Source organism: Ammospiza caudacuta, chromosome 7, assembly GCF_027887145.1.
Source record: "Ammospiza caudacuta isolate bAmmCau1 chromosome 7, bAmmCau1.pri, whole genome shotgun sequence".
Lineage (NCBI taxonomy): Eukaryota > Metazoa > Chordata > Aves > Passeriformes > Passerellidae > Ammospiza > Ammospiza caudacuta.
The window spans coordinates 11897650-11923341 of NC_080599.1; positions in this window are offsets into that span (position 1 = coordinate 11897650).

Here is a 25692-nt window from a genome sequence, read left to right on the forward strand (position 1 = left end):
TGCTAGGATGTAGACCACAAAAGACTCTAAAGACGCAGGTACGATGCTCTCCGGGGTTAAGCGCCGCTCCCGGGCTTCTTTCGGCAGAAGCGGCGCTAAGAGAGCACTGTGAGCGGTACAATCGTCTTTGCGCGAAGAAGCCGCTTCTTCGGCTCCGGGAGCCGGAGAGAGCGGCAGCATCGGAAAGGTGAAGAAGGAAGCTGTACAACACTGGGATTGTGTGCGCAGCTTGCCAACTGATAGAAAACAGTACATTACCACTTTCCTGACTTTTCCAATCACATGAATATTCTATAAGAAGCTGTTTTGGACAGCTTTTCTTTTTTTTATGCCAAACACTTGGCAGATCTCCGTGCAACGTCCAGAACACGATGGGAGATGTTTTCTGTGCTCCCGCAGGTTTTCCTTGCCAGACAGAGTGGAAAAGCTTTCTGCTAGGATGTAGACCACAAAAGACGCTAAAGGCGAAGGTACGATGCTCTCCGGAGCTAAGCGCCGCTCCCGGGCTTCTTTCGGCAGAAGCCGCGCTAAGAGAGCACTGTGAGCGGTACAATCGTCTTTGCGCGAAGAAGCCGCTTCTTCGGCTCCGGGAGCCGGAGAGAGCGGCAGCATCGGAAAGGTGAAGAAGGAAGCTGTACAACACTGGGATTGTGTGCGCAGCTTGCCAACTGATAGAAAACAGTACATTACCACTTTCCTGACTTTTCCAATCACATGAATATTCGATAAGAAGCTGTTTTGGACAGCTTTTCTTTTCTTTTTGCCAAACACTTGGCAGACATCCGTGCAACGTCCAGAACACGATGGGAGATGTTTTCTGTGCTCCCGCAGGTTTTCCTTGCCAGACAGAGTGGAAAAGCTTTCTGCTAGGATGTAGACCACAAAAGACGCTAAAGGCGAAGGTACGATGCTCTCCGGAGGTAAGAGCCGCTCCCGGGCTTCTTTCGGCAGAAGCGGCGCTAAGAGAGCACTGTGAGCGGTACAATCGTCTTTGCGCGAAGAAGCCGCTTCTTCGGCTCCGGGAGCCGGAGAGAGCGGCAGCATCGGAAAGGTGAAGAAGGAAGCTGTACAACACTGGGATTGTGTGCGCAGCTTGCCAACTGATAGAAAACAGTACATTACCACTTTCCTGACTTTTCCAATCACACGAATATTCGATAAGAAGCTGTTTTGGACAGCTTTCCTTTTCTTCTTGTCAAACACTTGGCAGACCTCCGTGCAACGTCCAGAACTAGATGGGAGGTGTTTTCTGTGCTCGCGCAGGTTTTCCTTGCCAGACAGAGTGGAAAAGCCTTCTGCTAGGATGTAGACCACAAAAGACGCTAAAGGCGAACGTACGATGCTCTCCGGAGCTAAGCCCCGCTCCCGGGCTTCTTTCGGCAGAAGCCGCGCTAAGAGAGCACTGTGAGCGGTAGAATCGTCTTTGCGCGAAGAAGCCGCTTCTTCGGCTCCGGGAGCCGGAGAGAGCGGCAGCATCGGAAAGGTGAAGAAGGAAGCTGTACAACACTGGGATTGTGTGCGCAGCTTGCCAACTGATAGAAAACAGTACATTACCACTTACCTGACTTTTCCAATCACATGAATATTCGATAAGAAGCTGTTTTGGACAGATTTTCTTTTCTTTATGCCAAACACTTGGCCGACCTCCGTGAAACGTCCAGAACACGATGGGAGATGTTTTCTGTGCTCGCGCAGGTTTTCCTTGCCAGACAGAGTGGAAAAGCCTTCTGCTAGGATGTAGACCACAAAAGACGCTAAAGACGCAGGTACGATGCTCTCCGGGGCTAAGCGCCGCTCCCGGGCTTCTTTCGGCAGAAGCCGCGCTAAGAGAGCACTGTGAGCGGTACAATCGTCTTTGCGCGAAGAAGCCGCTTCTTCGGCTCCGGGAGCCGGAGAGAGCGGCATGATCGGAAAGGTGAAGAAGGAAGCTGTACAACACTGGGATTGTGTGCGCAGCTTGCCAACTGATAGAAAACAGTACATTACCATTTACCTGACTTTTCCAATCACATGAATATTCGATAAGAAGCTGTTTTGGACAGCTTTTCTTTTCTTCTTCTCGAACACTTGGCCGACCTCCGTGCAACGTCCAGAACACGATGGGAGATGTTTTCTGTGCTCGCGCAGGTTTTCCTTGCCAGACAGAGTGGAAAAGCTTTCTGCTAGCATGTAGACCACAAAAGACGCTAAAGACGAAGGTACGATGCTCTCCGGAGCTAAGAGCCGCTCCCGGGCTTCTTTCGGCAGAAGCCGCGCTAAGAGAGCACTGTGAGCGGTACAATCGTCTTTGCGCGAGGAAGCCGCTTCTTCGGCTCCGGGAGCCGGAGAGAGCGGCATGATCGGAAAGGTGAAGAAGGAAGCTGTACAACACTGGGATTGTGTGCGCAGCTTGCCAACTGATAGAAAACAGTACATTACCACTTTCCTGACTTTTCCAATCACATGAATATTCGAAAAGAAGCTGTTTTGGACAGCTTTCCTTTTCTTCTTGTCAAACACTTGGCAGACCTCCGTGCAACTTCCAGAACACGATGGGAGGTGTTTTCTGTGCTCGCGCAGGTTTTCCTTGCCAGACAGAGTGGAAAAGCCTTCTGCTAGGATGTAGACCACAAAAGACGCTAAAGGCGAAGGTACGATGCTCTCCGGAGCTAAGCGCCGCTCCCGGGCTTCTTTCGGCAGAAGCCGCGCTAAGAGAGCACTGTGAGCGGTACAATCGTCTTTGCGCGAAGAAGCCGCTTCTTCGGCTCCGGGAGCCGGAGAGAGCGGCAGCATCGGAAAGGTGAGGAAGGAAGCCGTACAACACTGGGATTGTGTGCGCAGCTTGCCAACTGATAGAAAACAGTACATTACCACTTTCCTGACTTTTCCAATAACATGAATATTCGATAAGAAGCTGTTTTGGACAGATATGCTTTTCTTTATGCCAAAAACTTGGCAGACCTCCGTGCAACGTCCAGAACTCGATGGGAGATGTTTTCTGTGCTCGCGCAGGTTTTCCTTGCCAGACAGAGTGGAAAAGCCTTCTGCTAGGATGTAGACCACAAAAGACGCTAAAGGCGAAGGTACGATGCTCTCCGGAGCAAAGCGCCGCTCCCGGGCTTCTTTCGGCAGAAGCCGCGCTAAGAGAGCACTGTGAGCGGTACAATCGTCTTTGCGCGAAGAAGCCGCTTCTTCGCCTCCGCCAGCCGGAGAGAGCGGCAGCATCGGAAAGGTGAAGAAGGAAGCTGTACAACACTGGGATTGTGTGCGCAGCTTGCCAACTGATAGAAAACAGTACATTACCACTTTCCTGACTTTTCCAATCACATGAATATTCGATAAGAAGCTGTTTTGGACAGCTTTTCTTTTCTTTTTGCCAAACACTTGGCAGACATCCGTGCAACGTCCAGAACACGATGGGAGATGTTTTCTGTGCTCCCGCAGGTTTTCCTTGCCAGACAGAGTGGAAAAGCTTTCTGCTAGGATGTAGACCACAAAAGACGCTAAAGGCGAAGGTACGATGCTCTCCGGAGCTAAGCGCCGCTCCCGGGCTTCTTTCGGCAGAAGCGGCGCTAAGAGAGCACTGTGAGCGGTACAATCGTCTTTGCGCGAAGAAGCCGCTTCTTCGGCTCCGGGAGCCGGAGAGAGCGGCAGCATCGGAAAGGTGAAGAAGGAAGCTGTACAACACTGGGATTGTGTGCGCAGCTTGCCAACTGATAGAAAACAGTACATTACCACTTTCCTGACTTTTCCAATCACACGAATATTCGATAAGAAGCTGTTTTGGACAGCTTTCCTTTTCTTCTTGTCAAACACTTGGCAGACCTCCGTGCAACGTCCAGAACTAGATGGGAGGTGTTTTCTGTGCTCGCGCAGGTTTTCCTTGCCAGACAGAGTGGAAAAGCCTTCTGCTAGGATGTAGACCACAAAAGACGCTAAAGGCGAACGTACGATGCTCTCCGGAGCTAAGCCCCGCTCCCGGGCTTCTTTCGGCAGAAGCCGCGCTAAGAGAGCACTGTGAGCGGTAGAATCGTCTTTGCGCGAAGAAGCCGCTTCTTCGGCTCCGGGAGCCGGAGAGAGCGGCATGATCGGAAAGGTGAAGAAGGAAGCTGTACAACACTGGGATTGTGTGCGCAGCTTGCCAACTGATAGAAAACAGTACATTACCACTTACCTGACTTTTCCAATCACATGAATATTCGATAAGAAGCTGTTTTGGACAGATTTTCTTTTCTTTATGCCAAACACTTGGCCGACCTCCGTGAAACGTCCAGAACACGATGGGAGATGTTTTCTGTGCTCGCGCAGGTTTTCCTTGCCAGACAGAGTGGAAAAGCCTTCTGCTAGGATGTAGACCACAAAAGACGCTAAAGACGCAGGTACGATGCTCTCCGGGGCTAAGCGCCGCTCCCGGGCTTCTTTCGGCAGAAGCCGCGCTAAGAGAGCACTGTGAGCGGTACAATCGTCTTTGCGCGAAGAAGCCGCTTCTTCGGCTCCGGGAGCCGGAGAGAGCGGCATGATCGGAAAGGTGAAGAAGGAAGCTGTACAACACTGGGATTGTGTGCGCAGCTTGCCAACTGATAGAAAACAGTACATTACCATTTACCTGACTTTTCCAATCACATGAATATTCGATAAGAAGCTGTTTTGGACAGCTTTTCTTTTCTTCTTCTCGAACACTTGGCCGACCTCCGTGCAACGTCCAGAACACGATGGGAGATGTTTTCTGTGCTCGCGCAGGTTTTCCTTGCCAGACAGAGTGGAAAAGCTTTCTGCTAGCATGTAGACCACAAAAGACGCTAAAGACGAAGGTACGATGCTCTCCGGAGCTAAGAGCCGCTCCCGGGCTTCTTTCGGCAGAAGCCGCGCTAAGAGAGCACTGTGAGCGGTACAATCGTCTTTGCGCGAGGAAGCCGCTTCTTCGGCTCCGGGAGCCGGAGAGAGCGGCATGATCGGAAAGGTGAAGAAGGAAGCTGTACAACACTGGGATTGTGTGCGCAGCTTGCCAACTGATAGAAAACAGTACATTACCACTTTCCTGACTTTTCCAATCACATGAATATTCGAAAAGAAGCTGTTTTGGACAGCTTTCCTTTTCTTCTTGTCAAACACTTGGCAGACCTCCGTGCAACTTCCAGAACACGATGGGAGGTGTTTTCTGTGCTCGCGCAGGTTTTCCTTGCCAGACAGAGTGGAAAAGCCTTCTGCTAGGATGTAGACCACAAAAGACGCTAAAGGCGAAGGTACGATGCTCTCCGGAGCTAAGCGCCGCTCCCGGGCTTCTTTCGGCAGAAGCCGCGCTAAGAGAGCACTGTGAGCGGTACAATCGTCTTTGCGCGAAGAAGCCGCTTCTTCGGCTCCGGGAGCCGGAGAGAGCGGCAGCATCGGAAAGGTGAGGAAGGAAGCCGTACAACACTGGGATTGTGTGCGCAGCTTGCCAACTGATAGAAAACAGTACATTACCACTTTCCTGACTTTTCCAATAACATGAATATTCGATAAGAAGCTGTTTTGGACAGATATGCTTTTCTTTATGCCAAAAACTTGGCAGACCTCCGTGCAACGTCCAGAACTCGATGGGAGATGTTTTCTGTGCTCGCGCAGGTTTTCCTTGCCAGACAGAGTGGAAAAGCCTTCTGCTAGGATGTAGACCACAAAAGACGCTAAAGGCGAAGGTACGATGCTCTCCGGAGCAAAGCGCCGCTCCCGGGCTTCTTTCGGCAGAAGCCGCGCTAAGAGAGCACTGTGAGCGGTACAATCGTCTTTGCGCGAAGAAGCCGCTTCTTCGCCTCCGCCAGCCGGAGAGAGCGGCAGCATCGGAAAGGTGAAGAAGGAAGCTGTACAACACTGGGATTGTGTGCGCAGCTTGCCAACTGATAGAAAACAGTACATTACCACTTTCCTGACTTTTCCAATCACATGAATATTCGATAAGAAGCTGTTTTGAACCACTTTTCTTTTCTTCTTGTCAAACACTTGGCAGACCTCCGTGAAACGTCCAGAACACGATGGGAGATGTTTTCTGTGCTCGCGCAGGTTTTCCTTGCCAGACAGGGTGGGAAAGCTTTCTGCTAGGATGTAGACCACAAAAGACGCTAAAGGCGAAGGTACGATGCTCTCCGGAGCTAAGCGCCGCTCCCGGGCTTCTTTCGGCAGAAGCCGCGCTAAGAGAGCACTGTGAGCGGTACAATCGTCTTTGCGCGAAGAAGCCGCTTCTTCGGCTCCGGGAGCCGGAGAGAGCGGCAGCATCGGAAAGGTGAAGAAGGAAGCTGTACAACACTGGGATTGTGTGCGCAGCTTGCCAGCTGATAGACAGCAGTACATTACCACTTTCCTGACTTTTCTAATCACATGAATATTCTATAAGAAGCTGTTTTGGACATCTTTTCTTTTCTTCTTTTCGAACACTTGGCAGACCTCCGTGCAACGTCCAGAACACGATGGGAGATGTTTTCTGTGCTCGCGCAGGTTTTCCTTGCCAGACAGCGTGTGAAAGCTTTCTTCTAGGATGTAGACCACAAAAGACGCTAAAGGCGAAGGTACGATGCTTTCCGGAGCTAAGAGCCGCTCCCGGGCTTCTTTCGGCAGAAGCCGCGCTAAGAGAGCACTGTGAGCGGTACAATCGTCTTTGCGCGAAGAAGCCGCTTCTTCGGCTCCGGGAGCCGGAGAGAGCGGCATGATCGGAAAGGTGAAGAAGGAAGCTGTACAACACTGGGATTGTGTGCGCAGCTTGCCAACTGATAGAAAACAGTACATTACCACTTTCCTGACTTTTCCAATAACATGAATATTCGATAAGAAGCTGTTTTGGACAGATTTTCTTTTCTTTATGCCAAACACTTGGCAGACCTCCGTGCAACGTCCAGAACACGATGGGAGATGTTTTCTGTGCTCGCGCAGGTTTTCCTTGCCAGACAGAGTGGAAAAGCCTTCTGCTAGGATGTAGACCACAAAAGACGCTAAAGACGCAGGTACGATGCTCTCCGGGGCTAAGCGCCGCTCCCGGGCTTCTTTCGGCAGAAGCCGCGCTAAGAGAGCACTGTGAGCGGTACAATCGTCTTTGCGCGAAGAAGCCGCTTCTTCGGCTCCGGGAGCCGGAGAGAGCGGCATGATCGGAAAGGTGAAGAAGGAAGCTGTACAACACTGGGATTGTGTGCGCAGCTTGCCAACTGATAGAAAACAGTACATTACCACTTACCTGACTTTTCCAATCACATGAATATTCGATAAGAAGCTGTTTTGGACAGCTTTTCATTTCTTTATGCCCAACACTTGGCCGACCTCCGTGCAACGTCCAGAACACGATGGGAGATGTTTTCTGTGCTCGCGCAGGTTTTCCTTGCCAGACAGAGTGGAAAAGCCTTCTGCTAGGATGTAGACCACAAAAGACGCTAAAGACGCAGTTACGATGCTCTCCGGAGCTAAGCGCCGCTCCCGGGCTTCTTTCGGCAGAAGCCGCGCTAAGAGAGCACTGTGAGCGGTACAATCGTCTTTGCGCGAAGAAGCCGCTTCTTCGGCTCCGGGAGCCGGAGAGAGCGGCATGATCGGAAAGGTGAAGAAGGAAGCTGTACAACACTGGGATTGTGTGCGCAGCTTGCCAACTGATAGAAAACAGTACATTACCACTTTCCTGACTTTTCCAATCACATGAATATTCGAAAAGAAGCTGTTTTGGACAGCTTTTCTTTTCTTCTTTTCAAACGCTTGGCAGACCTCCGTGCAACTTCCAGAACACGATGGGAGGTGTTTTCTGTGCTCGCGCAGGTTTTCCTTGCCAGACAGAGTGGAAAAGCTTTCTGCTAGGATGTAGACCACAAAAGACGCTAAAGGCGAAGGTACGATGCTCTCCGGAGCTAAGCGCCGCTCCCGGGCTTCTTTCGGCAGAAGCGGCGCTAAGAGAGCACTGTGAGCGGTACAATCGTCTTTGCGCGAAGAAGCCGCTTCTTCGGCTCCGGGAGCCGGAGAGAGCGGCAGCATCGGAAAGGTGAAGAAGGAAGCTGTACAACACTGGGATTGTGTGCGCAGCTTGCCAACTGATAGAAAACAGTACATTACCACTTTCCTGACTTTTCCAATCACATGAATATTCGATAAGAAGCTGTTTTGGACAGATTTTCTTTTCTTTATGCCAAACACTTGGCAGACCTCCGTGCAACGTCCAGAACACGATGGGAGATGTTTTCTGTGCTCACGCATGTTTTCCTTGCCAGACAGCGTGGAAAAGCTTTCTTCTAGGATGTAGACCACAAAAGACGCTAAAGGCGAAGGTACGATGCTCTCCGGAGGTAAGAGCCGCTCCCGGGCTTCTTTCGGCAGAAGCGGCGCTAAGAGAGCACTGTGAGCGGTACAATCGTCTTTGCGCGAAGAAGCCGCTTCTTCGGCTCCGGGAGCCGGAGAGAGCGGCAGCATCGGAAAGGTGAAGAAGGAAGCTGCACAACACTGGGATTGTGTGCGCAGCTTGCCAACTGATAGAAAACAGTACATTACCACTTTCCTGACTTTTCCAATCACACGAATATTCGATAAGAAGCTGTTTTGGACAGCTTTCCTTTTCTTCTTGTCAAACACTTGGCAGACCTCCGTGCAACGTCCAGAACTAGATGGGAGGTGTTTTCTGTGCTCGCGCAGGTTTTCCTTGCCAGACAGAGTGGAAAAGCCTTCTGCTAGGATGTAGACCACAAAAGACGCTAAAGGCGAACGTACGATGCTCTCCGGAGCTAAGCCCCGCTCCCGGGCTTCTTTCGGCAGAAGCCGCGCTAAGAGAGCACTGTGAGCGGTAGAATCGTCTTTGCGCGAAGAAGCCGCTTCTTCGGCTCCGGGAGCCGGAGAGAGCGGCAGCATCGGAAAGGTGAAGAAGGAAGCTGTACAACACTGGGATTGTGTGCGCAGCTTGCCAACTGATAGAAAACAGTACATTACCACTTACCTGACTTTTCCAATCACATGAATATTCGATAAGAAGCTGTTTTGGACAGATTTTCTTTTCTTTATGCCAAACACTTGGCCGACCTCCGTGCAACGTCCAGAACACGATGGGAGATGTTTTCTGTGCTCGCGCAGGTTTTCCTTGCCAGACAGAGTGGAAAAGCCTTCTGCTAGGATGTAGACCACAAAAGACGCTAAAGACGCAGGTACGATGCTCTCCGGGGCTAAGCGCCGCTCCCGGGCTTCTTTCGGCAGAAGCCGCGCTAAGAGAGCACTGTGAGCGGTACAATCGTCTTTGCGCGAAGAAGCCGCTTCTTCGGCTCCGGGAGCCGGAGAGAGCGGCATGATCGGAAAGGTGAAGAAGGAAGCTGTACAACACTGGGATTGTGTGCGCAGCTTGCCAACTGATAGAAAACAGTACATTACCATTTACCTGACTTTTCCAATCACATGAATATTCGATAAGAAGCTGTTTTGGACAGCTTTTCTTTTCTTCTTCTCGAACACTTGGCCGACCTCCGTGCAACGTCCAGAACACGATGGGAGATGTTTTCTGTGCTCGCGCAGGTTTTCCTTGCCAGACAGAGTGGAAAAGCTTTCTGCTAGCATGTAGACCACAAAAGACGCTAAAGACGAAGGTACGATGCTCTCCGGAGCTAAGAGCCGCTCCCGGGCTTCTTTCGGCAGAAGCCGCGCTAAGAGAGCACTGTGAGCGGTACAATCGTCTTTGCGCGAGGAAGCCGCTTCTTCGGCTCCGGGAGCCGGAGAGAGCGGCATGATCGGAAAGGTGAAGAAGGAAGCTGTACAACACTGGGATTGTGTGCGCAGCTTGCCAACTGATAGAAAACAGTACATTACCACTTTCCTGACTTTTCCAATCACATGAATATTCGAAAAGAAGCTGTTTTGGACAGCTTTCCTTTTCTTCTTGTCAAACACTTGGCAGACCTCCGTGCAACTTCCAGAACACGATGGGAGGTGTTTTCTGTGCTCGCGCAGGTTTTCCTTGCCAGACAGAGTGGAAAAGCCTTCTGCTAGGATGTAGACCACAAAAGACGCTAAAGGCGAAGGTACGATGCTCTCCGGAGCTAAGCGCCGCTCCCGGGCTTCTTTCGGCAGAAGCCGCGCTAAGAGAGCACTGTGAGCGGTACAATCGTCTTTGCGCGAAGAAGCCGCTTCTTCGGCTCCGGGAGCCGGAGAGAGCGGCAGCATCGGAAAGGTGAAGAAGGAAGCCGTACAACACTGGGATTGTGTGCGCAGCTTGCCAACTGATAGAAAACAGTACATTACCACTTTCCTGACTTTTCCAATCACATGAATATTCGATAAGAAGCTGTTTTGGACAGATATTCTTTTCTTTATGCCAAAAACTTGGCAGACCTCCGTGCAACGTCCAGAACTCGATGGGAGATGTTTTCTGTGCTCGCGCAGGTTTTCCTTGCCAGACAGAGTGGAAAAGCCTTCTGCTAGGATGTAGACCACAAAAGACGCTAAAGGCGAAGGTACGATGCTCTCCGGAGCAAAGCGCCGCTCCCGGGCTTCTTTCGGCAGAAGCGGCGCTAAGAGAGCACTGTGAGCGGTACAATCGTCTTTGCGCGAAGAAGCCGCTTCTTCGGCTCCGCCAGCCGGAGAGAGCGGCAGCATCGGAAAGGTGAAGAAGGAAGCTGTACAACACTGGGATTGTGTGCGCAGCTTGCCAACTGATAGAAAACAGTACATTACCACTTTCCTGACTTTTCCAATCACATGAATATTCGATAAGAAGCTGTTTTGAACCACTTTTCTTTTCTTCTTGTCAAACACTTGGCAGACCTCCGTGAAACGTCCAGAACACGATGGGAGATGTTTTCTGTGCTCGCGCAGGTTTTCCTTGCCAGACAGGGTGGGAAAGCTTTCTGCTAGGATGTAGACCACAAAAGACGCTAAAGGCGAAGGTACGATGCTCTCCGGAGCTAAGCGCCGCTCCCGGGCTTCTTTCGGCAGAAGCCGCGCTAAGAGAGCACTGTGAGCGGTACAATCGTCTTTGCGCGAAAAAGCCGCTTCTTCGGCTCCGGGAGCCGGAGAGAGCGGCAGCATCGGAAAGGTGAAGAAGGAAGCTGTACAACACTGGGATTGTGTGCGCAGCTTGCCAGCTGATAGACAGCAGTACATTACCACTTTCCTGACTTTTCTAATCACATGAATATTCTATAAGAAGCTGTTTTGGACATCTTTTCTTTTCTTCTTTTCGAACACTTGGCAGACCTCCGTGCAACGTCCAGAACACGATGGGAGATGTTTTCTGTGCTCGCGCAGGTTTTCCTTGCCAGACAGCGTGTGAAAGCTTTCTTCTAGGATGTAGACCACAAAAGACGCTAAAGGCGAAGGTACGATGCTTTCCGGAGCTAAGAGCCGCTCCCGGGCTTCTTTCGGCAGAAGCCGCGCTAAGAGAGCACTGTGAGTGGTACAATCGTCTTTGCGCGAAGAAGCCGCTTCTTCGGCTCCGGGAGCCGGAGAGAGCGGCATGATCGGAAAGGTGAAGAAGGAAGCTGTACAACACTGGGATTGTGTGCGCAGCTTGCCAACTGATAGAAAACAGTACATTACCACTTTCCTGACTTTTCCAATCACATGAATATTCGATAAGAAGCTGTTTTGGACAGATTTTCTTTTCTTTATGCCAAACACTTGGCAGACCTCCGTGCAACGTCCAGAACACGATGGGAGATGTTTTCTGTGCTCGCGCAGGTTTTCCTTGCCAGACAGAGTGGAAAAGCCTTCTGCTAGGATGTAGACCACAAAAGACGCTAAAGACGCAGGTACGATGCTCTCCGGGGCTAAGCGCCGCTCCCGGGCTTCTTTCGGCAGAAGCCGCGCTAAGAGAGCACTGTGAGCGGTACAATCGTCTTTGCGCGAAGAAGCCGCTTCTTCGGCTCCGGGAGCCGGAGAGAGCGGCATGATCGGAAAGGTGAAGAAGGAAGCTGTACAACACTGGGATTGTGTGCGCAGCTTGCCAACTGATAGAAAACAGTACATTACCACTTACCTGACTTTTCCAATCACATGAATATTCGATAAGAAGCTGTTTTGGACAGCTTTTCATTTCTTTATGCCCAACACTTGGCCGACCTCCGTGCAACGTCCAGAACACGATGGGAGATGTTTTCTGTGCTCGCGCAGGTTTTCCTTGCCAGACAGAGTGGAAAAGCCTTCTGCTAGGATGTAGACCACAAAAGACGCTAAAGACGCAGTTACGATGCTCTCCGGAGCTAAGCGCCGCTCCCGGGCTTCTTTCGGCAGAAGCCGCGCTAAGAGAGCACTGTGAGCGGTACAATCGTCTTTGCGCGAAGAAGCCGCTTCTTCGGCTCCGGGAGCCGGAGAGAGCGGCATGATCGGAAAGGTGAAGAAGGAAGCTGTACAACACTGGGATTGTGTGCGCAGCTTGCCAACTGATAGAAAACAGTACATTACCACTTTCCTGACTTTTCCAATCACATGAATATTCGATAAGAAGCTGTTTTGGACAGATTTTCTTTTCTTCTTCTCGAACACTTGGCCGACCTCCGTGCAACGTGCAGAACACGATGGGAGATGTTTTCTGTGCTCGCGCAGGTTTTCCTTGCCAGACAGAGTGGAAAAGCTTTCTGCTAGCATGTAGACCACAAAAGACGCTAAAGACGAAGGTACGATGCTCTCCGGAGCTAAGAGCCGCTCCCGGGCTTCTTTCGGCAGAAGCGGCGCTAAGAGAGCACTGTGAGCGGTACAATCGTCTTTGCGCGAGGAAGCCGCTTCTTCGGCTCCGGGAGCCGGAGAGAGCGGCATGATCGGAAAGGTGAAGAAGGAAGCTGTACAACACTGGGATTGTGTGCACAGCTTGCCAACTGATAGAAAACAGTACATTACCACTTTCCTGACTTTTCCAATCACATGAATATTCGAAAAGAAGCTGTTTTGGACAGCTTTCCTTTTCTTCTTGTCAAACACTTGGCAGACCTCCGTGCAACTTCCAGAACACGATGGGAGGTGTTTTCTGTGCTCGCGCAGGTTTTCCTTGCCAGACAGAGTGGAAAAGCCTTCTGCTAGGATGTAGACCACAAAAGACGCTAAAGACGCAGTTACGATGCTCTCCGGAGCTAAGCGCCGCTCCCGGGCTTCTTTCGGCTGAAGCCGCGCTAAGAGAGCACTGTGAGCGGTACAATCGTCTTTGCGCGAAGAAGCCGCTTCTTCGGCTCCGCCAGCCGGAGAGAGCGGCAGCATCGGAAAGGTGAAGAAGGAAGCTGTACAACACTGGGATTGTGTGCGCAGCTTGCCAACTGATAGAAAACAGTACATTACCACTTTCCTGACTTTTCCAATCACATGAATATTCGATAAGAAGCTGTTTTGAACCACTTTTCTTTTCTTCTTGTCAAACACTTGGCAGACCTCCGTGAAACGTCCAGAACACGATGGGAGATGTTTTCTGTGCTCGCGCAGGTTTTCCTTGCCAGACAGAGTGGGAAAGCTTTCTGCTAGGATGTAGACCACAAAAGACGCTAAAGACGCAGGTTCGATGCTCTCCGGAGCTAAGCGCCGCTCCCGGGCTTCTTTCGGCAGAAGCCGCGCTAAGAGAGCACTGTGAGCGGTACAATCGTCTTTGCGCGAAGAAGCCGCTTCTTCGGCTCCGGGAGCCGGAGAGAGCGGCAGCATCGGAAAGGTGAAGAAGGAAGCCGTACAACACTGGGATTGTGTGCGCAGCTTGCCAACTGATAGAAAACAGTACATTACCACATTCCTGACTTTTCCAATCACATGAATATTCGATAAGAAGCTGTTTTGGACAGATTTTCTTTTCTTTATGGCAAACACTTGGCAGACCTCCGTGCAACGTCCAGAACACGATGGGAGATGTTTTCTGTGCTCGCGCAGGTTTTCCTTGCCAGACAGAGTGGAAAAGCCTTCTGCTAGGATGTAGACCACAAAAGACGCTAAAGACGAAGTTACGATGCTCTCCGGGGCTAAGCGCCGCTCCCGGGCTTCTTTCGGCAGAAGCCGCGCTAAGAGAGCACTGTGAGCGGTACAATCGTCTTTGCGCGAAGAAGCCGCATCTTCGGCTCCGGGAGCCGGAGAGAGCGGCAGCATCGGAAAGGTGAAGAAGGAAGCTGTACAACACTGGGATTGTGTGCGCAGCTTGCCAACTGATAGAAAACAGTACATTACCACTTTCCTGACTTTTCCAATCACATGAATATTCGATAAGAAGCTGTTTTGGACAGCTTTCCTTTTCTTCTTGTCAAACACTTGGCAGACCTCCGTGCAACTTCCAGAACACGATGGGAGGTGTTTTCTGTGCTCGCGCAGGTTTTCCTTGCCAGACAGAGTGGAAAAGCCTTCTGCTAGGATGTAGACCACAAAAGACGCTAAAGACGCAGTTACGATGCTCTCCGGAGCTAAGCGCCGCTCCCGGGCTTCTTTCGGCTGAAGCCGCGCTAAGAGAGCACTGTGAGCGGTACAATCGTCTTTGCGCGAAGAAGCCGCTTCTTCGGCTCCGGGAGCCGGAGAGAGCGGCAGCATCGGAAAGGTGAAGAAGGAAGCCGTACAACACTGGGATTGTGTGCGCAGCTTGCCAACTGATAGAAAACAGTACATTACCACTTTCCTGACTTTTCCAATCACATGAATATTCGATAAGAAGCTGTTTTGGACAGATTTTCTTTTCTTTATGGCAAACACTTGGCAGACCTCCGTGCAACGTCCAGAACTCGATGGGAGATGTTTTCTGTGCTCGCGCAGGTTTTCCTTGCCAGACAGAGTGGAAAAGCCTTCTGCTAGGATGTAGACCACAAAAGACGCTAAAGGCGAAGGTACGATGCTCTCCGGAGCAAAGCGCCGCTCCCGGGCTTCTTTCGGCAGAAGCCGCGCTAAGAGAGCACTGTGAGCGGTACAATCGTCTTTGCGCGAAGAAGCCGCTTCTTCGCCTCCGCCAGCCGGAGAGAGCGGCAGCATCGGAAAGGTGAAGAAGGAAGCTGTACAACACTGGGATTGTGTGCGCAGCTTGCCAACTGATAGAAAACAGTACATTACCACTTTCCTGACTTTTCCAATCACATGAATATTCGATAAGAAGCTGTTTTGAACCACTTTTCTTTTCTTCTTGTCAAACACTTGGCCGACCTCCGTGCAACGTCCAGAACACGATGGGAGATGTTTTCTGTGCTCGCGCAGGTTTTCCTTGCCAGACAGAGTGGAAAAGCTTTCTGCTAGGATGTAGACCACAAAAGACGCTAAAGACGAAGGTACGATGCTCTCCGGAGCTAAGAGCCGCTCCCGGGCTTCTTTCGGCAGAAGCCGCGCTAAGAGAGCACTGTGAGCGGTACAATCGTCTTTGCGCGAGGAAGCCGCTTCTTCGGCTCTGGGAGCCGGAGAGAGCGGCATGATCGGAAAGGTGAAGAAGGAAGCTGTACAACACTGGGATTGTGTGCGCAGCTTGCCAACTGATAGAAAACAGTACATTACCACTTTCCTGACTTTTCCAATCACATGAATATTCGAAAAGAAGCTGTTTTGGACAGCTTTCCTTTTCTTCTTGTCAAACACTTGGCAGACCTCCGTGAAACTTCCAGAACACGATGGGAGGTGTTTTCTGTGCTCGCGCAGGTTTTTCTTGCCAGACAGAGTGGAAAAGCCTTCTGCTAGGATGTAGACCACAAAAGACGCTAAAGGCGAAGGTACGATGCTCTCCGGAGCTAAGCGCCGCTCCCGGGCTTCTTTCGGCAGAAGCGGCGCTAAGAGAGCACTGTGAGCGGTACAATCGTCTTTGCGCGAAGAAGCCGCTTCTTCGGCTCCGGGAGCCGGAGAGAGCGGCAGCATCGGAAAGGTGAAGAAGGAAGCTGTACAACACTGGGATTGTGTGCGCAGCTTGCCAACTGATAGAAAACAGTACATTACCACTTTCCTGACTTTTCCAATCACATGAATATTCGATAAGAAGCTGTTTTGGACAGATTTTCTTTTCTTTATGCCAAACACTTAGCAGACCTCCGTGCAACGTCCAGAACACGATGGGAGATGTTTTCTGTGCTCGCGCAGGTTTTCCTTGCCAGACAGAGTGGAAAAGCCTTCTGCTAGGATGTAGACCACAAAAGACTCTAAAGACGCAGGTACGATGCTCTCCGGGGTTAAGCGCCGCTCCCGGGCTTCTTTCGGCAGAAGCCGCGCTAAGAGAGCACTGTGAGCGGTACAATCGTCTTTGCGCGAAGAAGCCGCTTCTTCGGCTCCGGGAGCCGGAGAGAGCGGCAGCATCGGAAAGGTGAAGAAGGAAGCTGTACAACACTGGGATTGTGTGCGCAGCTTGCCAACTGATAGAAAACAGTACATTACCACTTTCCTGACTTTTCCAATCACATGAATATTCGATAAGAAGCTGTTTTGGACAGCTTTTCTTTTTTTTATGCCAAAAACTTGGCAGATCTCCGTGCAACGTCCAGAACACGATGGGAGATGTTTTCTGTGCTCCCGCAGGTTTTCCTTGCCAGACAGAGTGGAAAAGCTTTCTGCTAGGATGTAGACCACAAAAGACGCTAAAGGCGAAGGTACGATGCTCTCCGGAGCTAAGCGCCGCTCCCGGGCTTCTTTCGGCAGAAGCCGCGCTAAGAGAGCACTGTGAGCGGTACAATCGTCTTTGCGCGAAGAAGCCGCTTCTTCGGCTCCGGGAGCCGGAGAGAGCGGCAGCATCGGAAAGGTGAAGAAGGAAGCTGTACAACACTGGGATTGTGTGCGCAGCTTGCCAACTGATAGAAAACAGTACATTACCACTTTCCTGACTTTTCCAATCACATGAATATTCGATAAGAAGCTGTTTTGGACAGATTTTCTTTTCTTTATGCCAAACACTTGGCAGACCTCCGTGCAACGTCCAGAACACGATGGGAGATGTTTTCTGTGCTCACGCATGTTTTCCTTGACAGACAGCGTGGAAAAGCTTTCTTCTAGGATGTAGACCACAAAAGACGCTAAAGGCGAAGGTACGATGCTCTCCGGAGGTAAGAGCCGCTCCCGGGCTTCTTTCGGCAGAAGCGGCGCTAAGAGAGCACTGTGAGCGGTACAATCGTCTTTGCGCGAAGAAGCCGCTTCTTCGGCTCCGGGAGCCGGAGAGAGCGGCATGATCGGAAAGGTGAAGAAGGAAGCTGCACAACACTGGGATTGTGTGCGCAGCTTGCCAACTGATAGAAAACAGTACATTACCACTTTCCTGACTTTTCCAATCACACGAATATTCGATAAGAAGCTGTTTTGGACAGCTTTCCTTTTCTTCTTGTCAAACACTTGGCAGACCTCCGTGCAACGTCCAGAACTAGATGGGAGGTGTTTTCTGTGCTCGCGCAGGTTTTCCTTGCCAGACAGAGTGGAAAAGCCTTCTGCTAGGATGTAGACCACAAAAGACGCTAAAGGCGAACGTACGATGCTCTCCGGAGCTAAGCCCCGCTCCCGGGCTTCTTTCGGCAGAAGCCGCGCTAAGAGAGCACTGTGAGCGGTAGAATCGTCTTTGCGCGAAGAAGCCGCTTCTTCGGCTCCGGGAGCCGGAGAGAGCGGCAGCATCGGAAAGGTGAAGAAGGAAGCTGTACAACACTGGGATTGTGTGCGCAGCTTGCCAACTGATAGAAAACAGTACATTACCACTTACCTGACTTTTCCAATCACATGAATATTCGATAAGAAGCTGTTTTGGACAGATTTTCTTTTCTTTATGCCAAACACTTGGCCGACCTCCGTGCAACGTCCAGAACACGATGGGAGATGTTTTCTGTGCTCGCGCAGGTTTTCCTTGCCAGACAGAGTGGAAAAGCCTTCTGCTAGGATGTAGACCACAAAAGACGCTAAAGACGCAGGTACGATGCTCTCCGGGGCTAAGCGCCGCTCCCGGGCTTCTTTCGGCAGAAGCCGCGCTAAGAGAGCACTGTGAGCGGTACAATCGTCTTTGCGCGAAGAAGCCGCTTCTTCGGCTCCGGGAGCCGGAGAGAGCGGCATGATCGGAAAGGTGAAGAAGGAAGCTGTACAACACTGGGATTGTGTGCGCAGCTTGCCAACTGATAGAAAACAGTACATTACCATTTACCTGACTTTTCCAATCACATGAATATTCGATAAGAAGCTGTTTTGGACAGCTTTTCTTTTCTTCTTCTCGAACACTTGGCCGACCTCCGTGCAACGTGCAGAACACGATGGGAGATGTTTTCTGTGCTCCCGCAGGTTTTCCTTGCCAGACAGAGTGGAAAAGCTTTCTGCTAGCATGTAGACCACAAAAGACGCTAAAGACGAAGGTACGATGCTCTCCGGAGCTAAGAGCCGCTCCCGGGCTTCTTTCGGCAGAAGCGGCGCTAAGAGAGCACTGTGAGCGGTACAATCGTCTTTGCGCGAGGAAGCCGCTTCTTCGGCTCCGGGAGCCGGAGAGAGCGGCAGCATCGGAAAGGTGAAGAAGGAAGCTGTACAACACTGGGATTGTGTGCGCAGCTTGCCAACTGATAGAAAACAGTACATTACCACTTTCCTGACTTTTCCAATCACATGAATATTCGAAAAGAAGCTGTTTTGGACAGCTTTCCTTTTCTTCTTGTCAAACACTTGGCAGACCTCCGTGCAACTTCCAGAACACGATGGGAGGTGTTTTCTGTGCTCGCGCAGGTTTTCCTTGCCAGACAGAGTGGAAAAGCCTTCTGCTAGGATGTAGACCACAAAAGACGCTAAAGACGCAGTTACGATGCTCTCCGGAGCTAAGCGCCGCTCCCGGGCTTCTTTCGGCTGAAGCCGCGCTAAGAGAGCACTGTGAGCGGTACAATCGTCTTTGCGCGAAGAAGCCGCTTCTTCGGCTCCGGGAGCCGGAGAGAGCGGCAGCATCGGAAAGGTGAAGAAGGAAGCCGTACAACACTGGGATTGTGTGCGCAGCTTGCCAACTGATAGAAAACAGTACATTACCACTTTCCTGACTTTTCCAATCACATGAATATTCGATAAGAAGCTGTTTTGGACAGATTTTCTTTTCTTTATGGCAAACACTTGGCAGACCTCCGTGCAACGTCCAGAACTCGATGGGAGATGTTTTCTGTGCTCGCGCAGGTTTTCCTTGCCAGACAGAGTGGAAAAGCCTTCTGCTAGGATGTAGACCACAAAAGACGCTAAAGGCGAAGGTACGATGCTCTCCGGAGCAAAGCGCCGCTCCCGGGCTTCTTTCGGCAGAAGCCGCGCTAAGAGAGCACTGTGAGCGGTACAATCGTCTTTGCGCGAAGAAGCCGCTTCTTCGCCTCCGCCAGCCGGAGAGAGCGGCAGCATCGGAAAGGTGAAGAAGGAAGCTGTACAACACTGGGATTGTGTGCGCAGCTTGCCAACTGATAGAAAACAGTACATTACCACTTTCCTGACTTTTCCAATCACATGAATATTCGATAAGAAGCTGTTTTGAACCACTTTTCTTTTCTTCTTGTCAAACACTTGGCCGACCTCCGTGCAACGTCCAGAACACGATGGGAGATGTTTTCTGTGCTCGCGCAGGTTTTCCTTGCCAGACAGAGTGGAAAAGCTTTCTGCTAGGATGTAGACCACAAAAGACGCTAAAGACGAAGGTACGATGCTCTCCGGAGCTAAGAGCCGCTCCCGGGCTTCTTTCGGCAGAAGCCGCGCTAAGAGAGCACTGTGAGCGGTACAATCGTCTTTGCGCGAGGAAGCCGCTTCTTCGGCTCCGGGAGCCGGAGAGAGCGGCATGATCGGAAAGGTGAAGAAGGAAGCTGTACAACACTGGGATTGTGTGCGCAGCTTGCCAACTGATAGAAAACAGTACATTACCACTTTCCTGACTTTTCCAATCACATGAATATTCGAAAAGAAGCTGTTTTGGACAGCTTTCCTTTTCTTCTTGTCAAACACTTGGCAGACCTCCGTGAAACTTCCAGAACACGATGGGAGGTGTTTTCTGTGCTCGCGCAGGTTTTTCTTGCCAGACAGAGTGGAAAAGCCTTCTGCTAGGATGTAGACCACAAAAGACGCTAAAGGCGAAGGTACGATGCTCTCCGGAGCTAAGCGCCGCTCCCGGGCTTCTTTCGGCAGAAGCGGCGCTAAGAGAGCACTGTGAGCGGTACAATCGTCTTTGCGCGAAGAAGCCGCTTCTTCGGCTCCGGGAGCCGGAGAGAGCGGCAGCATCGGAAAGGTGAAGAAGGAAGCTGTACAACACTGGGATTGTGTGCGCAGCTTGCCAACTGATAGAAAACAGTACATTACCACTTTCCTGACTTTTCCAATCACATGAATATTCGATAAGAAGCTGTTTTGGACAGATTTTCTTTTCTTTATGCCAAACACTTAGCAGACCTCCGTGCAACGTCCAGAACACGATGGGAGATGTTTTCTGTGCTCGCGCAGGTTTTCCTTGCCAGACAGAGTGGAAAAGCCTTCTGCTAGGATGTAGACCACAAAAGACTCTAAAGACGCAGGTACGATGCTCTCCGGGGTTAAGCGCCGCTCCCGGGCTTCTTTCGGCAGAAGCCGCGCTAAGAGAGCACTGTGAGCGGTACAATCGTCTTTGCGCGAAGAAGCCGCTTCTTCGGCTCCGGGAGCCGGAGAGAGCGGCAGCATCGGAAAGGTGAAGAAGGAAGCTGTACAACACTGGGATTGTGTGCGCAGCTTGCCAACTGATAGAAAACAGTACATTACCACTTTCCTGACTTTTCCAATCACATGAATATTCGATAAGAAGCTGTTTTGGACAGCTTTTCTTTTTTTTATGCCAAAAACTTGGCAGATCTCCGTGCAACGTCCAGAACACGATGGGAGATGTTTTCTGTGCTCCCGCAGGTTTTCCTTGCCAGACAGAGTGGAAAAGCTTTCTGCTAGGATGTAGACCACAAAAGACGCTAAAGGCGAAGGTACGATGCTCTCCGGAGCTAAGCGCCGCTCCCGGGCTTCTTTCGGCAGAAGCCGCGCTAAGAGAGCACTGTGAGCGGTACAATCGTCTTTGCGCGAAGAAGCCGCTTCTTCGGCTCCGGGAGCCGGAGAGAGCGGCAGCATCGGAAAGGTGAAGAAGGAAGCTGTACAACACTGGGATTGTGTGCGCAGCTTGCCAACTGATAGAAAACAGTACATTACCACTTTCCTGACTTTTCCAATCACATGAATATTCGATAAGAAGCTGTTTTGGACAGATTTTCTTTTCTTTATGCCAAACACTTGGCAGACCTCCGTGCAACGTCCAGAACACGATGGGAGATGTTTTCTGTGCTCACGCATGTTTTCCTTGACAGACAGCGTGGAAAAGCTTTCTTCTAGGATGTAGACCACAAAAGACGCTAAAGGCGAAGGTACGATGCTCTCCGGAGGTAAGAGCCGCTCCCGGGCTTCTTTCGGCAGAAGCGGCGCTAAGAGAGCACTGTGAGCGGTACAATCGTCTTTGCGCGAAGAAGCCGCTTCTTCGGCTCCGGGAGCCGGAGAGAGCGGCATGATCGGAAAGGTGAAGAAGGAAGCTGCACAACACTGGGATTGTGTGCGCAGCTTGCCAACTGATAGAAAACAGTACATTACCACTTTCCTGACTTTTCCAATCACACGAATATTCGATAAGAAGCTGTTTTGGACAGCTTTCCTTTTCTTCTTGTCAAACACTTGGCAGACCTCCGTGCAACGTCCAGAACTAGATGGGAGGTGTTTTCTGTGCTCGCGCAGGTTTTCCTTGCCAGACAGAGTGGAAAAGCCTTCTGCTAGGATGTAGACCACAAAAGACGCTAAAGGCGAACGTACGATGCTCTCCGGAGCTAAGCCCCGCTCCCGGGCTTCTTTCGGCAGAAGCCGCGCTAAGAGAGCACTGTGAGCGGTAGAATCGTCTTTGCGCGAAGAAGCCGCTTCTTCGGCTCCGGGAGCCGGAGAGAGCGGCAGCATCGGAAAGGTGAAGAAGGAAGCTGTACAACACTGGGATTGTGTGCGCAGCTTGCCAACTGATAGAAAACAGTACATTACCACTTACCTGACTTTTCCAATCACATGAATATTCGATAAGAAGCTGTTTTGGACAGATTTTCTTTTCTTTATGCCAAACACTTGGCCGACCTCCGTGCAACGTCCAGAACACGATGGGAGATGTTTTCTGTGCTCGCGCAGGTTTTCCTTGCCAGACAGAGTGGAAAAGCCTTCTGCTAGGATGTAGACCACAAAAGACGCTAAAGACGCAGGTACGATGCTCTCCGGGGCTAAGCGCCGCTCCCGGGCTTCTTTCGGCAGAAGCCGCGCTAAGAGAGCACTGTGAGCGGTACAATCGTCTTTGCGCGAAGAAGCCGCTTCTTCGGCTCCGGGAGCCGGAGAGAGCGGCATGATCGGAAAGGTGAAGAAGGAAGCTGTACAACACTGGGATTGTGTGCGCAGCTTGCCAACTGATAGAAAACAGTACATTACCATTTACCTGACTTTTCCAATCACATGAATATTCGATAAGAAGCTGTTTTGGACAGCTTTTCTTTTCTTCTTCTCGAACACTTGGCCGACCTCCGTGCAACGTGCAGAACACGATGGGAGATGTTTTCTGTGCTCCCGCAGGTTTTCCTTGCCAGACAGAGTGGAAAAGCTTTCTGCTAGCATGTAGACCACAAAAGACGCTAAAGACGAAGGTACGATGCTCTCCGGAGCTAAGAGCCGCTCCCGGGCTTCTTTCGGCAGAAGCGGCGCTAAGAGAGCACTGTGAGCGGTACAATCGTCTTTGCGCGAGGAAGCCGCTTCTTCGGCTCCGGGAGCCGGAGAGAGCGGCAGCATCGGAAAGGTGAAGAAGGAAGCTGTACAACACTGGGATTGTGTGCGCAGCTTGCCAACTGATAGAAAACAGTACATTACCACTTTCCTGACTTTTCCAATCACATGAATATTCGAAAAGAAGCTGTTTTGGACAGCTTTCCTTTTCTTCTTGTCAAACACTTGGCAGACCTCCGTGCAACTTCCAGAACACGATGGGAGGTGTTTTCTGTGCTCGCGCAGGTTTTCCTTGCCAGACAGAGTGGAAAAGCCTTCTGCTAGGATGTAGACCACAAAAGACGCTAAAGACGCAGTTACGATGCTCTCCGGAGCTAAGCGCCGCTCCCGGGCTTCTTTCGGCTGAAGCCGCGCTAAGAGAGCACTGTGAGCGGTACAATCGTCTTTGCGCGAAGAAGCCGCTTCTTCGGCTCCGGGAGCCGGAGAGAGCGGCAGCATCGGAAAGGTGAAGAAGGAAGCCGTACAACACTGGGATTGTGTGCGCAGCTTGCCAACTGATAGAAAACAGTACATTACCACTTTCCTGACTTTTCCAATCACATGAATATTCGATAAGAAGCTGTTTTGGACAGATTTTCTTTTCTTTATGGCAAACACTTGGCAGACCTCCGTGCAACGTCCAGAACTCGATGGGAGATGTTTTCTGTGCTCGCGCAGGTTTTCCTTGCCAGACAGAGTGGAAAAGCCTTCTGCTAGGATGTAGACCACAAAAGACGCTAAAGGCGAAGGTACGATGCTCTCCGGAGCAAAGCGCCGCTCCCGGGCTTCTTTCGGCAGAAGCCGCGCTAAGAGAGCACTGTGAGCGGTACAATCGTCTTTGCGCGAAGAAGCCGCTTCTTCGCCTCCGCCAGCCGGAGAGAGCGGCAGCATCGGAAAGGTGAAGAAGGAAGCTGTACAACACTGGGATTGTGTGCGCAGCTTGCCAACTGATAGAAAACAGTACATTACCACTTTCCTGACTTTTCCAATCACATGAATATTCGATAAGAAGCTGTTTTGAACCACTTTTCTTTTCTTCTTGTCAAACACTTGGCCGACCTCCGTGCAACGTCCAGAACACGATGGGAGATGTTTTCTGTGCTCGCGCAGGTTTTCCTTGCCAGACAGAGTGGAAAAGCTTTCTGCTAGGATGTAGACCACAAAAGACGCTAAAGACGAAGGTACGATGCTCTCCGGAGCTAAGAGCCGCTCCCGGGCTTCTTTCGGCAGAAGCCGCGCTAAGAGAGCACTGTGAGCGGTACAATCGTCTTTGCGCGAGGAAGCCGCTTCTTCGGCTCCGGGAGCCGGAGAGAGCGGCATGATCGGAAAGGTGAAGAAGGAAGCTGTACAACACTGGGATTGTGTGCGCAGCTTGCCAACTGATAGAAAACAGTACATTACCACTTTCCTGACTTTTCCAATCACATGAATATTCGAAAAGAAGCTGTTTTGGACAGCTTTCCTTTTCTTCTTGTCAAACACTTGGCAGACCTCCGTGAAACTTCCAGAACACGATGGGAGGTGTTTTCTGTGCTCGCGCAGGTTTTTCTTGCCAGACAGAGTGGAAAAGCCTTCTGCTAGGATGTAGACCACAAAAGACGCTAAAGGCGAAGGTACGATGCTCTCCGGAGCTAAGCGCCGCTCCCGGGCTTCTTTCGGCAGAAGCGGCGCTAAGAGAGCACTGTGAGCGGTACAATCGTCTTTGCGCGAAGAAGCCGCTTCTTCGGCTCCGGGAGCCGGAGAGAGCGGCAGCATCGGAAAGGTGAAGAAGGAAGCTGTACAACACTGGGATTGTGTGCGCAGCTTGCCAACTGATAGAAAACAGTACATTACCACTTTCCTGACTTTTCCAATCACATGAATATTCGATAAGAAGCTGTTTTGGACAGCTTTCCTTTTCTTCTTGTCAAACACTTGGCAGACCTCCGTGCAACTTCCAGAACACGATGGGAAGTGTTTTCTGTGCTCGCGCAGGTTTTCCTTGCCAGACAGAGTGGAAAAGCCTTCTGCTAGGATGTAGACCACAAAAGACGCTAAAGGCGAAGGTACGATGCTCTCCGGAGCTAAGCGCCGCTCCCGGGCTTCTTTCGGCAGAAGCCGCGCTAAGAGAGCACTGTGAGCGGTACAATCGTCTTTGCGCGAAGAAGCCGCTTCTTCGGCTCCGGGAGCCGGAGAGAGCGGCAGCATCGGAAAGGTGAAGAAGGAAGCTGTACAACACTGGGATTGTGTGCGCAGCTTGCCAACTGATAGAAAACAGTACATTACCACTTTCCTGACGTTTCCAATCACATGAATATTCGATAAGAAGCTGTTTTGGACAGCTTTTCTTTTCTTTATGCCAAACACTTGGCAGACCTCCGTGCAACGTCCAGAACTCGATGGGAGATGTTTTCTGTGGTCGCGCAGGTTTTCCTTGCCAGACAGAGTGGAAAAGCCTTCTGCTAGGATGTAGACCACAAAAGACGCTAAAGACGAAGGTACGATGCTCTCCGGAGCTAAGCGCCGCTCCCGGGCTTCTTTCGGCAGAAGCGGCGCTAAGAGAGCACTGTGAGCGGTACAATCGTCTTTGCGCGAAGAAGCCGCTTCTTCGGCTCCGGGAGCCGGAGAGAGCGGCAGCATCGGAAAGGTGAAGAAGGAAGCTGTACAACACTGGGATTGTGTGCGCAGCTTGCCAACTGATAGAAAACAGTACATTACCACTTTCCTGACTTTTCCAGTCACATGAATATTCGATAAGAAGCTGTTTTGAACCACTTTTCTTTTCTTCTTGTCAAACACTTGGCAGACCTCCGTGAAACGTCCAGAACACGATGGGAGATGTTTTCTGTGCTCGCGCAGGTTTTCCTTGCCAGACAGAGTGGAAAAGCTTTCTGCTAGGATGTAGACCACAAAAGACGCTAAAGACGCAGGTTCGATGCTCTCAGGAGCTAAGCGCCGCTCCCGGGCTTCTTTCGGCAGAAGCCGCGCTAAGAGAGCACTGTGAGCGGTACAATCGTCTTTGCGCGAAGAAGCCGCTTCTTCGGCTCCGGGAGCCGGAGAGAGCGGCAGCATCGGAAAGGTGAAGAAGGAAGCTGT